Source organism: Pan troglodytes, chromosome 1 (genome assembly GCF_028858775.2).
Source record: "Pan troglodytes isolate AG18354 chromosome 1, NHGRI_mPanTro3-v2.0_pri, whole genome shotgun sequence".
In the NCBI taxonomy this organism is placed as follows: Eukaryota; Metazoa; Chordata; class Mammalia; order Primates; family Hominidae; genus Pan; species Pan troglodytes.
Window position 1 is genome coordinate 214,607,787 of NC_072398.2, and position 13,117 is coordinate 214,620,903.

The following is a 13,117-nucleotide window of genomic DNA, read 5'->3' on the forward strand; positions in this document are numbered from 1 at the left end:
AGGTGGTGGTTAAAACAGAAGACATGAAAGGTCCTATCTAGACTTAGGATGAGATGATTCTAATTATTCATTGAGTATCTGCTGTGAATCTCTGTGATGCTGGTGCTGTAAGGGATGTGAAACGCAGAACTATCTTCATTCTCACAGACCTTACGATTTATCTAGGGACATATAATTAACATATATAGAACAGTTGAAGAACAGTGGCATGGTAAATTTTTTGTTTTGTTTTGTTTGGATACAGAGTCTCACTCTGTCACCCAGGCTGGAGTGCAGTGGTGCCATCTCGGCTCACTGCAACCTCTCCCTCCCAGGTTCAAGCAATTCTCCTGCCTCAGCCTCCCAAGTAGCTGGGATTACAGGCATGCACCACCATGCCCAGCTAGTTTTTTTGTGTGTTTTTAGTAGAGGAGGGGTTTCACCATATTGGCCAGGCTGGTCTCGAACTCCTGACCTTGTGATCTGCCTGCCTCAGCCTCCCAAAGTGCTGGGATTACAGGCGTGAGTCACCACGCCCGGCCCATACTAAATTTTTCAGTGCAATACTTTATCAGGGTAGAATTTACTCTTAAATACCTCCTATGGCTTACGTGCCAGAATTCAGTTTGGGGGAGTTCCTTAGAGATGTTCTCATGGAAATCTCTACAGAAGCCCCATAACTTATCATCCACTCTTTCCTCTTCTGTCCTGCATTAGGAAATAGGATTTCCTGATTCAGGATCAGGCCCGGGAACTGTCTTACCTACGGCAAAAAATACGAGAAGGGAGAGGTATTTGTTATCTTCTCATCCAGCGTGCAAAAGATACAGTAAAATCTTTTGAGGATCTCCTAAGGAGCAACGACATTGACTACTACCTGGGACAGAGCTTCCGGGAGCAACTGGCCCAGGGAAGCCAGCTGACAGAGAGGCTCAGCAGCACACTCAGCACCAGTAAGTTGGCCACAGGGCTTTGGAATACTCTCAGTCACCCCACAGTTCCAGCCCCTGGTGGCCACCACATCTCCACTGCAACTTTTTAACGTAGGGTCCTGTTTCTATTTCATTTCCTGGGGCTAATACAGGATCAAGACTGCTCAGTGGGGAGCATGGAGAGGAACACACAGGGCTGGAGCTGCCATGGTTACAACTCTAGAAACTTCACCACTCATGGAATGTGACCTGTGGGGCGGGGGAGACATCTCTCTGGTGCTAAGAGGGAGTAGGGGACATGAGATGGAACGGCCTTGTTACAGGAGGAAGAGCCGTGAACTAAGAATTGCAAGACGTCGAGGCGCTGAGGCCAAAGGGTCCGTGAGGAAACAGGCGCAGCTCACGCCCCTCGGCCTACGGAAGGGAGGGCAAGGAGGGTTCTACGGTTCCTGGGAGGACGCGAAGAGCCAAGAGCCCCGACGGCCGGCGCCGGGGAAAAGGCCCCGAGGCGGGGTCCGCATCCCTGGAAGGGCGGGGTCCACACTCCTGAGAGGCACGGGGCGCCCGGGGCTCGGACGCTCAAAGCCCGCCGGCTCCTGCAGCTTCTGGGAGCCGAAGAGGGTCAGCCGGGAGGATCCCGCACACGGCGCTTAGTTCTGGAACTGCATACCCAGGGGAGGATGCGGGAGCCCGAAGCCCGGGTATGTGTCCCCGAAGCCCGGCTGTGGGTCCCCATGGTTTTCGTGTTGGGGGTGGGCGCGGAACGCTAAGCCTGGGCCTATTGGGAGCCATAGTCTTCTTGATGGCTGGTGCTTATTGGGCTTTTTTCAGTCGAATTTCGAAATGCAGTTGAATTTCTTACTTTGGAAACGATAATAGAAATGGCTGATCTAAGATTTTCATGATGATATTTTGCCTTTTTTGGTGCATATGCAGTTTCTGTGGTGTAGTGGTTATTATGTTCGCTTCTTATATGAAAGGTCTCTGGTTCGAGACTGCGTGGAAACATCGTGTTTTGTTTTGTTTTTTGTCCCTAAATTTAGTGAGTTTAATCGAGGTTGGGAAACAAACAGAAAAGTAGTTGAACCTGTGGCTACACTTTAGACCTCCTCAATCTAGACAGATCGTTGACCAGGCTACAGTTTCCACTGGTCTGCCAGCAAGAGGCCTGCTTAATATTAGCTTTGGTTCCAGAAATTCCTTCAGGTTCTCTTCATTCTCTTCTATCGCCTGTATTTTCACAGGCTGACACTGAAAGTGGATGACATCTTAGCGCATTTCCTAAGGGTCCCGCTTGGCTTCGCTTTACTCTGGTAAGTTGCAGATCTGGCTGATTTGCAAGACAACAAAAACAAAATATTTTTTAAAAAGGTTCTAAATCTGCATCTGGAAGTCATAGAGTCAATATTCCTAAATCACATGAATTATGTATATACATTTGCATGCATACCCCTTCCCCAAATAATCCTCAGAAAACCGGTTAAGTTTTAGCATCTGTGACTCTGAGATGCATATGAGGCCTTTGTAAATTTAGAAGTTGAGAGTAGAAAGTACAGGTTTGTATTTTAGAAGGAGATTTGGGAATAAATATAGCTCTGGTTGATATAGATCATATGTTAAGGTTTGTTGGCCAGAGCTGGTGTGTGTCTTGGGTGTTGGGCAAAGAACAGAGAACAGCCAAAGCTCTGCGAGGTCAATGTGAAGGGTGATTTCCTTGGTGGGCTCAAGTTTATGATGCAGCCTGGACCTAGCTTGGCTTCTCAGCTAGAGAAGAAGCATGATTCCATGTCACAGCTCCTGTCTTTGAAAAAGTCATAATGACTCCCAGACCCAACATATGGAGAAAACTCTGGATTTGTCTCTTCAGTTGAATGTTTCCAGAGAAAATTGAGGAAAGAAATCTCTCTACTATTTGAACTTCATCAAAAGACTAATATGCTAATATTTGACCGTCAATATTTCCTTAAACTAGTCTACTCCTTACATAGCTAACACATCAAAGCATATTAACTTAGGAAATGGGATTCTCCCAAACAATGAAACATTGACGGCAAGCATTCTTCATCTTTTCATATCACATTTCCTCCAAATGCTTTATACATCTTCAAGCAGACAAATAATAGTATTATAATGATTACGAGACCGATCATTACTCTTTTGCCAAAAGAAAGCGACAAAAGACTAACTTAGTGGACCAACCTTTGTTTCTTCATTATCTCTACCTTGGTTCTGTCCTTTTATTTCCTCTTTCTTCTAATTCTGCTTCTGCTACTGATTTCCTCCCTGGATTTGAACTTTACTTACCTAAACTACCAGTTAGGTTACCTTCTTAGAACCTCTAAGGCAGCAGTTTGAGGTTGACGATGGAAGATTTAGGATTAGAAAAAAGAAACGTGAATGAATTTCTGATGTTTTATTATAGGGGTTTGTAATGCAGGTAGAAAGAAAGACCTTTTTCAGAGTTAAGAGTTTGATCCGACAAATGAGCTATTTTGATATTTATAACGTTGTCTAGTAAAAGTTTCCTGTAAAAACACATTTGGTTTGGATGTCTTTGTTAGCTTTTAGTCGACACTTGAAAAAACCGCTTGGAACAGTTTCTAAGTCTTTGTGGATACTCTTTTCTGTTATCCTCCAGGGGATTGCTATGCAGAGGCATTGGTGGTTCAGTGGTAGAATTCTCGCCTCCCACGCGGGAGACCTGGGTTCAATTCCCGGCCAATGCAACGGGGTCTTTTTCACTCCGCTCACGAAAGTAGCGGCAGGAGACATTCAGGAGACTAACTCAGGACCCCATGCAGTTGTTGGACTCAAACAGCTTAGCAAGCTGACAAGCATGAAGTGTTTCCGGTGAGTCACTGCAGTTTTGATACTGGTACCTGTGACTTTCATCTATTCACTGGAAGGATCCCTGCAAACCCGAAGAACCATCAGGTTCCTGATTCGCGTGCTGGACCTTGGGCTTACCGTTGAGCCACTATGGAGAGGATCAAGAAATGACGCTCTGGGAAGGAGAGAAGCTGCGGGCAGGACAGTCACCTCAGAGGTCCAAGAGGCGTCAGCGGCCCAAAGAAAGGGGTGGTGCGTGGGCAAGAATCTGCGTGGAGATGAGGGGAGCGGCGGAGACTGGTCCTTGCGCAGAGGTGGCCAGTAGACCCTCAGGGCTGTACCCCAGACACCGTGAACCGAATTTGCTCACATCGTCAACGACCGCGGCCTCCGCGTGTTTTGTGGGCCCATCGGTGTTCCCCGAGAGATTCCGTGTGTCTGGCAATGTGTGTCAACAGGTGTTGGCCTGAAATTTGGCCGGGCACGGTGGCTCACGCCTGTAATCCCAGCACTGTGTGAGGCCGAGGCAGATGGATCGCTTGAGGTCAAGAGTTCAAGACCAGCCTGGCTAACATGGAAAAATCCCATCTCTACTAAAAATACAAAAATTAGCCAAATGTGGTGGCATGCACCTGCTATTCCGGCTACTTGGGAGGCTGAGGCAGGAGAATCGCTTGAACTCAGGAGGCGGAGGTTGCAGTGAGCCAAGATCGCGCTACTGCACTCCAGCCTGGGCGACAGAGCGAGACTCCGTCAAAAAAAAAAAAAAAAAGGAGTGAAAGAAGGCAGAGATGTCAATGGGACAAAGAGACCTCCCAGGAGGCTTGTTGTAGAGGCAGTGGCCGGATCCTGAGAGATGAGATTTTTTTTTTAATTATGTAGCAGAATGGGGAGAGAAAGGGAGAAGCGCATGAAAGACAGAAAAGCACGAAAATCTGCGGACGTCCAACAATAAAGCAGATAAAATAGTGTGAGTGTTTTTACATTCAAAAAATAGAAGAAGTGCAATGCTTGTCAGCAGGCTTTGTGGTCGTGTAGTGGTTAATACTTGTAGTTGTGGTTGCCACAACCTCGGTTCTAATCTGAGTCACGGTAGTGTTTTCTAGCCTGTGATTGTGGCTAATAGACCTGTCGTTTGCTTTGCCTTTAATCCTAGCAGCCTCCAGAGAGCAGAGTAAACCTCTGGCCCCGAAGGGCGCCAGCTTCTGGAGTTTAGCCCACAGCGCAGAAACTAGGGGGCGGCCTGGCCAATAGGAAAACGTGGACATGCTCTTTGTCTCACAATTGAGCAGGAAAAATTCCCGTAGGTGAAGATGCCGCCTCTCAAGGGCCCTTTGTCTGTAGCTTCCACTGATGAAATAATGCGGTTATAGTCTTTTCTGGTAGAGAAAACGGCTGTATCAGTGGAATTTTTTAAAAACACAAAACGAGAACGAGTTTTTAATGAGTTGACAATAAAATCTAAACTAGTTGTCATGGTCTGCACAGGCTTGCCTCCATTCCCCATCTGCTAATTTTTATGAGAACAGTAAATTATTACTAGTATCATTATTTTTGAGACGTAGTCTTGTTCTGTCACCCAGGCTGGAGTGTCATGGCTCAATCTCGGCTCACTGCAACCTCTGTCTCCCAGGTTCAAGCAATGAGAACAGTAAAGAAACTACAGTTCACATAAAGTGCACAAATCTTTAGTGCAATTTGTTTAGTTTTGATCAATGTTATCACCACCCAGCTCAAGTTATAGAAAATTGCCATGATTTGAGAAAGGCCTGTTAGAGCCCCTGTCCAGGTGATTCCCACCCTGTGTCCTCTTAGTTAATCACTATTCTGATGTCTATTCCCACAGGTTACAATTGCCTGTTCTTAAAGTTCACATGAGTGAATGTACATATCTTTTGTGTCTGGCCTTTTTTCTGCAGTTACATTCATTATACTCATGAGATATATCCACGTAGTTTCATAGATCACTTCTCAATTTTGGGGTTATTGAATTCTTGTGCTGAATATTCTTATAACAGTCTTTGTGTGCACTTGAGATGCATGGAAGTCCTTCAATTGCTGGGTCATGACCTGAGTATAAGTTTAACATCAGTATAAATTGCCAGTCTTCTAGAATGTTTTTTCACCAGCGATGACAGTTGAAGTGGCACCAAATTCTTGTCAGCATTTGGTGTACTAACTTTGTTAAATGTAGCTATGCTCTCAGACCAATCTGGCCAACATGGCGAAACCCTGTCTCTACTCAAAATACAAAAATTAGCCGGGCATGGTGGCATGCACCTGTAGTCCCAGCGACTCCGGAGGGGGATGTTGCAGTGAGTCAAGATCGCACCATTGCACTCCAGCTTGGGTGACAGAATGAGACCCTGTCTCAGAAAAAAAAAAAAAAAAAAAAAAAAAAGTAGCCATATACTGGTGAGTAGTTAGTGCTATCTCAGTGTGGAATTAATTTGTATTTGCCTAATGAGCAATCCTATGAAGCATACTTTCTTATGGCTTCCAGCATATAAGAAACTCTCCTTTGCAAAGGCCTATTCGAATATTTTGCCCTATTTTATTTGGCTTAGCTCTATATTACTGATTTACAAAAGTTCTCTTATATATTCAAGAATTGAATCTTTTTTATGGACTTTTTTTTATTATACTTTAAGTTTTAGGGTACATGTGCACAACGTGCAGGTTTGTTACATATGTATACATGTGCCATGTTGATGTGCTGCACCCATTAACTCGTCATTTACATTAGGTATATCTCCTAATGCTATCCCTCCCCCCTCCCCCCACCCCACAACAGGCCCTGGTGTGTGATGTTCCCCTTCCTGTGTCCAAGTGTTCTCATTGTTCAATTCCCACCTATGAGTGAGAACATGCAGTTCTTGGTTTTTTGTCCTTGCGATAGTTTGCTGAGAACGATGGTTTCCAGCTCCATCCATGTCCCTACAAAGGACATGAACTCATCAATTTTTATGGCTGCATAGTATTCCATGGTGTATATGTGCCACATTTTCTTCATCTAGTCTATCATTGTTGGACATCTGGGTTGGTTCCAAGTCTATGCTATTGTGAATAGTGCCGCAATAAACATACGTGTGCATGTGTCTTTATAGCAGCATGATTTATAATCCTTTGGCATTTATAATCATTTATAATAATCATTTATTTATAATCATATAAATCAAATAAATATATAATTTATTTATAATCATTTGGCTTTTAGCAGCATGATTTATATACCCAGTAATGGGATGGCTGGGTCAAATGGTATTTCTAGTTCTAGATCCCTGAGGAATCACCACACTGACTTCCACAACGGTTGAACTAGTTTACAGTCCCACCAACAGTGTAAAAGTGTTCCTATTTCTCCACATCCTCTCCAGCACCTGTTGCTTCCTGACTTTTTAATGATCGGCATTCTAACTGGTGTGAGATGGTATCTCATTGTGGTTTTGATTTGCATTTCCCTGATGGCCGCTGATGATGAGGATTTTTTCATGTGTCTTTTGGCTGCAGAAATGTCTTCTGAGAAGAGTCTGTTCATATCCTTCGCCCACTTCTTGATGGGGTTCTTTGTTGTTTTCTTGCAAATTTGTTTGTGTTCTTTGTAGATTCTGATGAATCTACAGATGAGTAGATTGCAAAAATTTTCTCCCATTCTGTAGGTTGCCTGTTCACTCTGATGATAGTTTCTTTTGCTGCACAGAAGCTCTTAAGTTTAATTAGATCCCATTTGTCAATTTTGGCTTTTGTTGCCATTGCTTTTGGTGTTTTAGACATGAAGTCCTTGCCCATGCCTATGTCCTGAATGGTATTGCCTAGGTTTTCTTCTAGGGTTTTTATGGTTTTAGGTCTGACATTTAAGTCTTTAATCCATCTTGAATTAATTTTTGTATAAGGTGTAACGAAGGGATCCAGTTTCAGCTTTCAACATATGGCTAGCTAGTTTTCCCAGCACCATTTATTAAATAGGGAATCCTTTCCCCATTTCTTGTTTTTGTCAGGTTTGTCAAAGATCAGATAGTTGTAGATGTGTGGCATTATTTCTGAGGGCTCTGTTCTCCTCCATTGGTCTATATCTCTGTTTTGGTACCAGTACCATGCTGTTTTGGTTACTGTAGCCTTGTAGTATCATTTGAAGTCAGGTAGCATGATGCCTCCAGCTTTGTTCTTTTGGCTTAGGATTGACTTGGCGATGTGGGCTCTCTTTTGGTTCCATATGAACTTTAAAGTAGTTTTTTCCAATTCTGTGAAGAAAGTCATTGGTAGCTTGATGGGGATGGCATGGAATCTATAAATTACCTTGGGCAGTATGACCATTCTCCCAATAGTGATTCTTCCTACCCATGAGCGTGGAATGTTCTTCCATTTGTTTGTATCCTCTTTTATTTTGTTGAGCAGTGTTTTGTAGTTCTCCTTGAAGAGGTCCTTCACATCCCTTGTAAGTTGGATTCCTAGGTATTTTATTCTCTTTGCAGCAATTGTGAATGGGAGTTCACTCATGATTTGGCTCTCTGTTTGTCTGTTATTGGTGTATAAGAATGCTTGTGATCTTTGCACAAGAATTTTGTATCCTGAGGAGTCATTTTTAAAATAAATATATTGCAAGTGACTTTTCCCACTCAGTGAAAAGTCTGACTGAAAGCTGTCAACTGAAAAATCACACAATTTATAAATTTAGAAGGGAGATTTTATTTTTTATAAATGGTTACAGCCTGCAAGGTGGCCATTCCCACAGACTGGGAGGCAAACCCTCCTGCTGAAACCGAAAAGTAGGTTTCCAGGGAGGGGAGAGGGGAACAGGGATTTATGTTGATCTGGTGGGCCACATATGCATATTCAACAGGGAATAGGAGGAGCTCTGAATATTCATGAAGGGATCCTGCTGCATGCATGCTGAGTAAACAAGCCTGTTACATGCAAGCCATGTTCACTTTGGGGTGGAGACAACATTTAAATACATTATAATTAGGCCCTATGCTTCAAAAGGGGAAGCAGGGACACAAAGGCAATCAAGTGCACAGCCTCTGTAAACTGTCCAGAACCAGTCCACAGCCAGTGGTCTCTTATCAAGGGAAAGTTACTGAAATCAGTCTCTTGTCCAATCAAAGCTGTAGTTACGGCTTGTGTAGGGAGGGCTCAGTCAGTTTATGGTAATGGGTGCTTCAGCATTGCTTATCTCAAGGCCAGTGCTTGTTTAGCCAGAGAAAAAAAGGAAGAAGAAAAAAACCTGCGGCAATTAGAACATAGTTTATTCTTTAAGTCGAGGGGCGCATGACTCCACCTTGCCTGGCGTGGCCTTAGGTCTCGTTTATAATACCGTATCTTACTACTGCAAGGAGTCTGTTCTGTCAGTCTTAGGATCTCTATTTTAACAATAATGCTGGTCAGTTGTGTCTAAACCACAAAGGGAGAGAGTATAAGGAGAGGTGTCTGAGCTTCCAACTACTGGGCAGGAACTCAGTATTTAAGACTTCTCTGGGGTCTCCTTGGCCAAGAAGCAGTCTGTCCAGTTGGTTGAGTGGCTTTGGATTTTAATTTTAGTTCTCAAAGCATTTAATTTGATGAAATTTTGCCCTATTTTTTCTTTATTTTTAAAGCCTGTTATGTTCTATAAGAAATCTTTCTACTCAGGATAGTGAATGTATTCTCTTAATTTTATCTCTCTATGAGTTCCAGCGTTTTAGTTTTAATTTTTAAATTGATGACATCTAAAATTCTACTCCTAACCAAAACATTCCTGGGGGTGACCAAGGACAACTCCAAAAATCTTCCATAAATGGAAGTAAGACTTACTCCTTAAAGAACTTACTGGGATCCGGGCCTGCAGGGCACAGTGGCTTTAGTGCACCTCTGCTCTTAAGACTATTCAGAAATTGTCTTTGTGAACTCATCAGGCTGTTTCAAAATCAGCAATTTTTGAAACATGTTTGCTTGCAACATGCAGTTATGCAGCAGCTGTTTTGTGGATCTGGTGAGTGCCTGCATGCATAGTTCCCCGGGAATTTTCTAAATTTGAATTCTCATGGTATTTCAAGTGGCTCAGTTGTCTCTTTCTTTTCTTTCTTTTTTTTTTTTTTTTTTTTTTTGAGTCAGAGTCTTGCTCTGTCACCCAGGCTGGAGTGCAGTGGCTGGAGTGCAGTGGCGCGATCTCAGATCACTGCAAGCTCCGCCTCCCGGGTTCACGCCATTCTCCTGCCTCTGCCTCCCCAGTAGCTGGGACTACAGGCACCCGCCATCACGCCCGGCTACTTTTTTGTATTTTTAGTAGAGACGGGGTTTTACCGTGGTCTTCATCTGACCTCGTGATCCGCCCGCCTCGGTCTCCCAAAGTGTTGGGATTACAGGCGTGAGCCACCGCGCCGGCCAGTTGTCTCTTTCTTTTGCCTACTGCCACACACATACCACCAAATCCTGCACTCCAAGCTGCTTCTACACCCTGGACTCCCAACCTCCAGTTAGACAATCCACATCTTCCCACACCTGCCTCAGGCTCCATCAGGCTACTGTGCCTCCTGCAGCAACCAGGCCAGGGGGTATCTGGATTCCTATTACACTTCTGAGGAAGGTGGTCAGGGAGTGTGGAGGATTTGGGTGGGAGGGGGTGAGGTTGAGGGCAGGAGTACACTGTGGTCTTCTGTCTTCTACCTCATTGGCCCAGGTGCTGCTCTCCCTCCGGTTGTCTGCTTTCAGCCCTGCCTGGGAAATCAGGCCTGCGCCCTGATCTTCCTGACTCTCATTTTGTGAGGAACCTGAACGGATGAGCCATCGCTCTTGTCCCACACGTTCTGTCCAAAAGGTGCCCTCCTCTCTGCTTGCTCGGGGGCCTGCCCTCTGAGCTCTGGCACTCAGGCTGGGATGCCGCTCAGTACAGAGGCTCTGCAGCCCTGCAGGCGTCTGACTGTTCCACACCAGCAGGATAAAGGCCACAGGGCATGCTGTGGTGGAAAAGCATTCAGAGGTATGGGCTGAAGGCCTCTCTTTCCACAGTCCCTTTTAAGACACCACGGAAGTGGGCACCCCCTTGACGGACAAGGTGGCCCAAGGCCTGGCTTCACATGCAGGCTCTTGGGTCCCAGCGGGTCCTCTCTGTGCCTGGTATAGCCAACTGTTTCACGCATCTTACCCGGTTTCCTCTCCTCCACAACCCAAGCTCCTCCTCGACCCCCTTGCTCAGCTGTCCTCAGGACAGCCAGATCCCCAGCCCTTGGAAAAGCCCATCTCTAGTGCTTGGGGAGGGAGTTGGGTTCAGGTGGTCTAACCACAGAAGAACAGAGAACCTGAGGCAGGAGGAAATCCCTTCCCTTGCTGGGTCTCTTGGCACAGCCCATCCAGGGGTCTGGGTCAGGGTCCAGGTATACTCTATCCTCCTTGAGGACCTGGGTTTTCAGGCCCCCAAGGTTGGTCAATGTGGAGTCTTTCCCACTGTTCATCTGGGAACTGAAGGAATATCCCATGGGTCCCTCTCTTACTCATTAGAGACACCCAGAAAATACTCCAGCAGAAACTGGGTGCAGTGTATCAGACCGCTATAATTATAATTGCAGGGTGTGGAGGTCAGATACGTTTTGTGACTATTTTCTCTCTGTGTCTTGCTTGCCTTTTCGCTTTCTTAGTGGTATCTTTTGATGAGAAGGTGTGGCTAATGTTGATGAAGTCTCATTTATCATGTCTTTCTTCTATATGTATTTTTTCTGTGTCCTGCTTGTTGGTAGGCTAATCTTTGCCTGCCAACGAGTCACATATCTTTAACTTTTCAATTTTGGTGTGTAATGCGGCTGAAATTACTTTTGTGTGTAGTGTGAGGAAGAATAACATTGTTGGTCTCCCCCACCTCCATATAGAAGTTCATTAATTGAAATGATTTATTTTCTTTTATTGAAACCCCATTTATTTACCATATAGCTGTGGATCAATTTCAGGTCTTTTAACTCAGGCTGTTCATCTGTTTGTCACTCCTGATGCCTTGTCTCTAATAGCTTATAGTAAGCCTTAAAGTCAGATAGTACAAGTCCTTGTTCTTTTTCACACATTGCAATAAATTTTGAAATAGATAATAACTCATGAAACCATCACACACATCAGGATATGCTGTCACTTCATTCCTTTCTGATATGGTTTGGCCGTGTCCTCACCCAAATCTCAACTTGAATTGTATCTCCCAGAATTCCCATGTGTTGTGGGAGGGACTTAGGAGGAGGTAATTGAATCATGGGGGCGGGTCTTTCCTGTGCTATTCTCCTGATAGCCAGTAAGTCTCACTATCTGCTGGGTTTCTCAGGGGTTTCTGCTTTGGCTTCTTCCTCATTTTCTCTTGCTGCTGCCTTGTAAGAAGTGCCTTTTGCCTCCCGCCATGATTCTGAGGCCTCCCCAGTCATATGGAAATGTAAGTCCAATTAAACCTCTTTTTGGTCCTGGACTCTGTGATGTATTTGTCAGCAGCATGAAAAAGGACTAATACACTCTCATTTCTGAGTGGGACACATGCTGTCACTCACATATGCTGGTTGCTGACTTGTGACGGAAGATTCTCTATTATACCCTCTGGGGACAATACATCTCCAGTTGCCTGCGGGGAGGATGAACATGCAAAAAATCCACAACACTCAGCACAGAGTCTGGATTTAGTCTCATTAGTCTGAATGGGACTAATGCCCTTATAAAAGGGACCCTGAGGAGCTCTCTCGCCCTCTTTCTGCCCCCTGAGGATACAATGAGAAGGTGGCAGTCTACAACCAGAACAAAGGTCCTCACCATAACCCTACCACGTTGGCACCTTGATCTCGGACTTCCAACCTCCAGAACTGTGAGAAATCAATTTCTGTTGTGAATCAGCCACCCAGTTTATGGTACATTGTTAGAGAAGCCCGAACTAAGACAGAGATGAAGTCCCATGGAGGGTCTCTAATTTGCTAAGCTGGTCATCAGGCGGCATATTGCCAGTCAGAAACAGGAAGAGCTGACATTTTGTGTATATGAAAGAAGATAGTGGACAGGCCCATTGTGTCGGCTTTGTCCGCCTTGGCAAACTGGAGACGGAAACTCGATTCACCATCGCCAGCCACGGGAGGACTGGGAGGACCTCCAGAGGAGGTTAGGTCGACTTCATGGTAACTTTAGATCCAGAAACCTCCAGGATTTTTCTTGTCTTCCCTTTGATCTCTCTTCCGCCTACCCAACAGGACAGGACTCGCCGCCTTTCTTTCCCGGCAGAAAGGGGTCCGTTGCGGACAAGACCAAAGAGAGCAGCTGGTTTCCCCTACGTGTCCTTCCGGGCCTGGGCGTCTCGGGAACTCAGGCTGACCCGAGACCTAACTCCCGGCGAGTGGGACCAGCAGGAGCCTGGAAGAGCGCGCGCACCGAGGTGGAAGTTGGGCGCCGGG

The 13,117-nt window shown here is 45.2% G+C and overlaps 1 non-coding gene and 1 pseudogene across 1 annotated transcript; one reads left to right on the forward strand and one right to left on the reverse strand.

Annotated features, from left to right (window-relative positions):
* Positions 1–3,566: 3,566 nt before the first annotated feature.
* Positions 3,567–3,637, forward strand: TRNAG-CCC (transfer RNA glycine (anticodon CCC)). The gene has a single exon. It is a non-coding gene; the product is annotated as a tRNA-Gly (tRNA).
* Positions 3,638–10,132: 6,495 nt separating this feature from the next.
* Positions 10,133–11,191, reverse strand: LOC129138113 (FAM231A/C-like protein; annotated as a pseudogene).
* Positions 11,192–13,117: the final 1,926 nt, after the last annotated feature.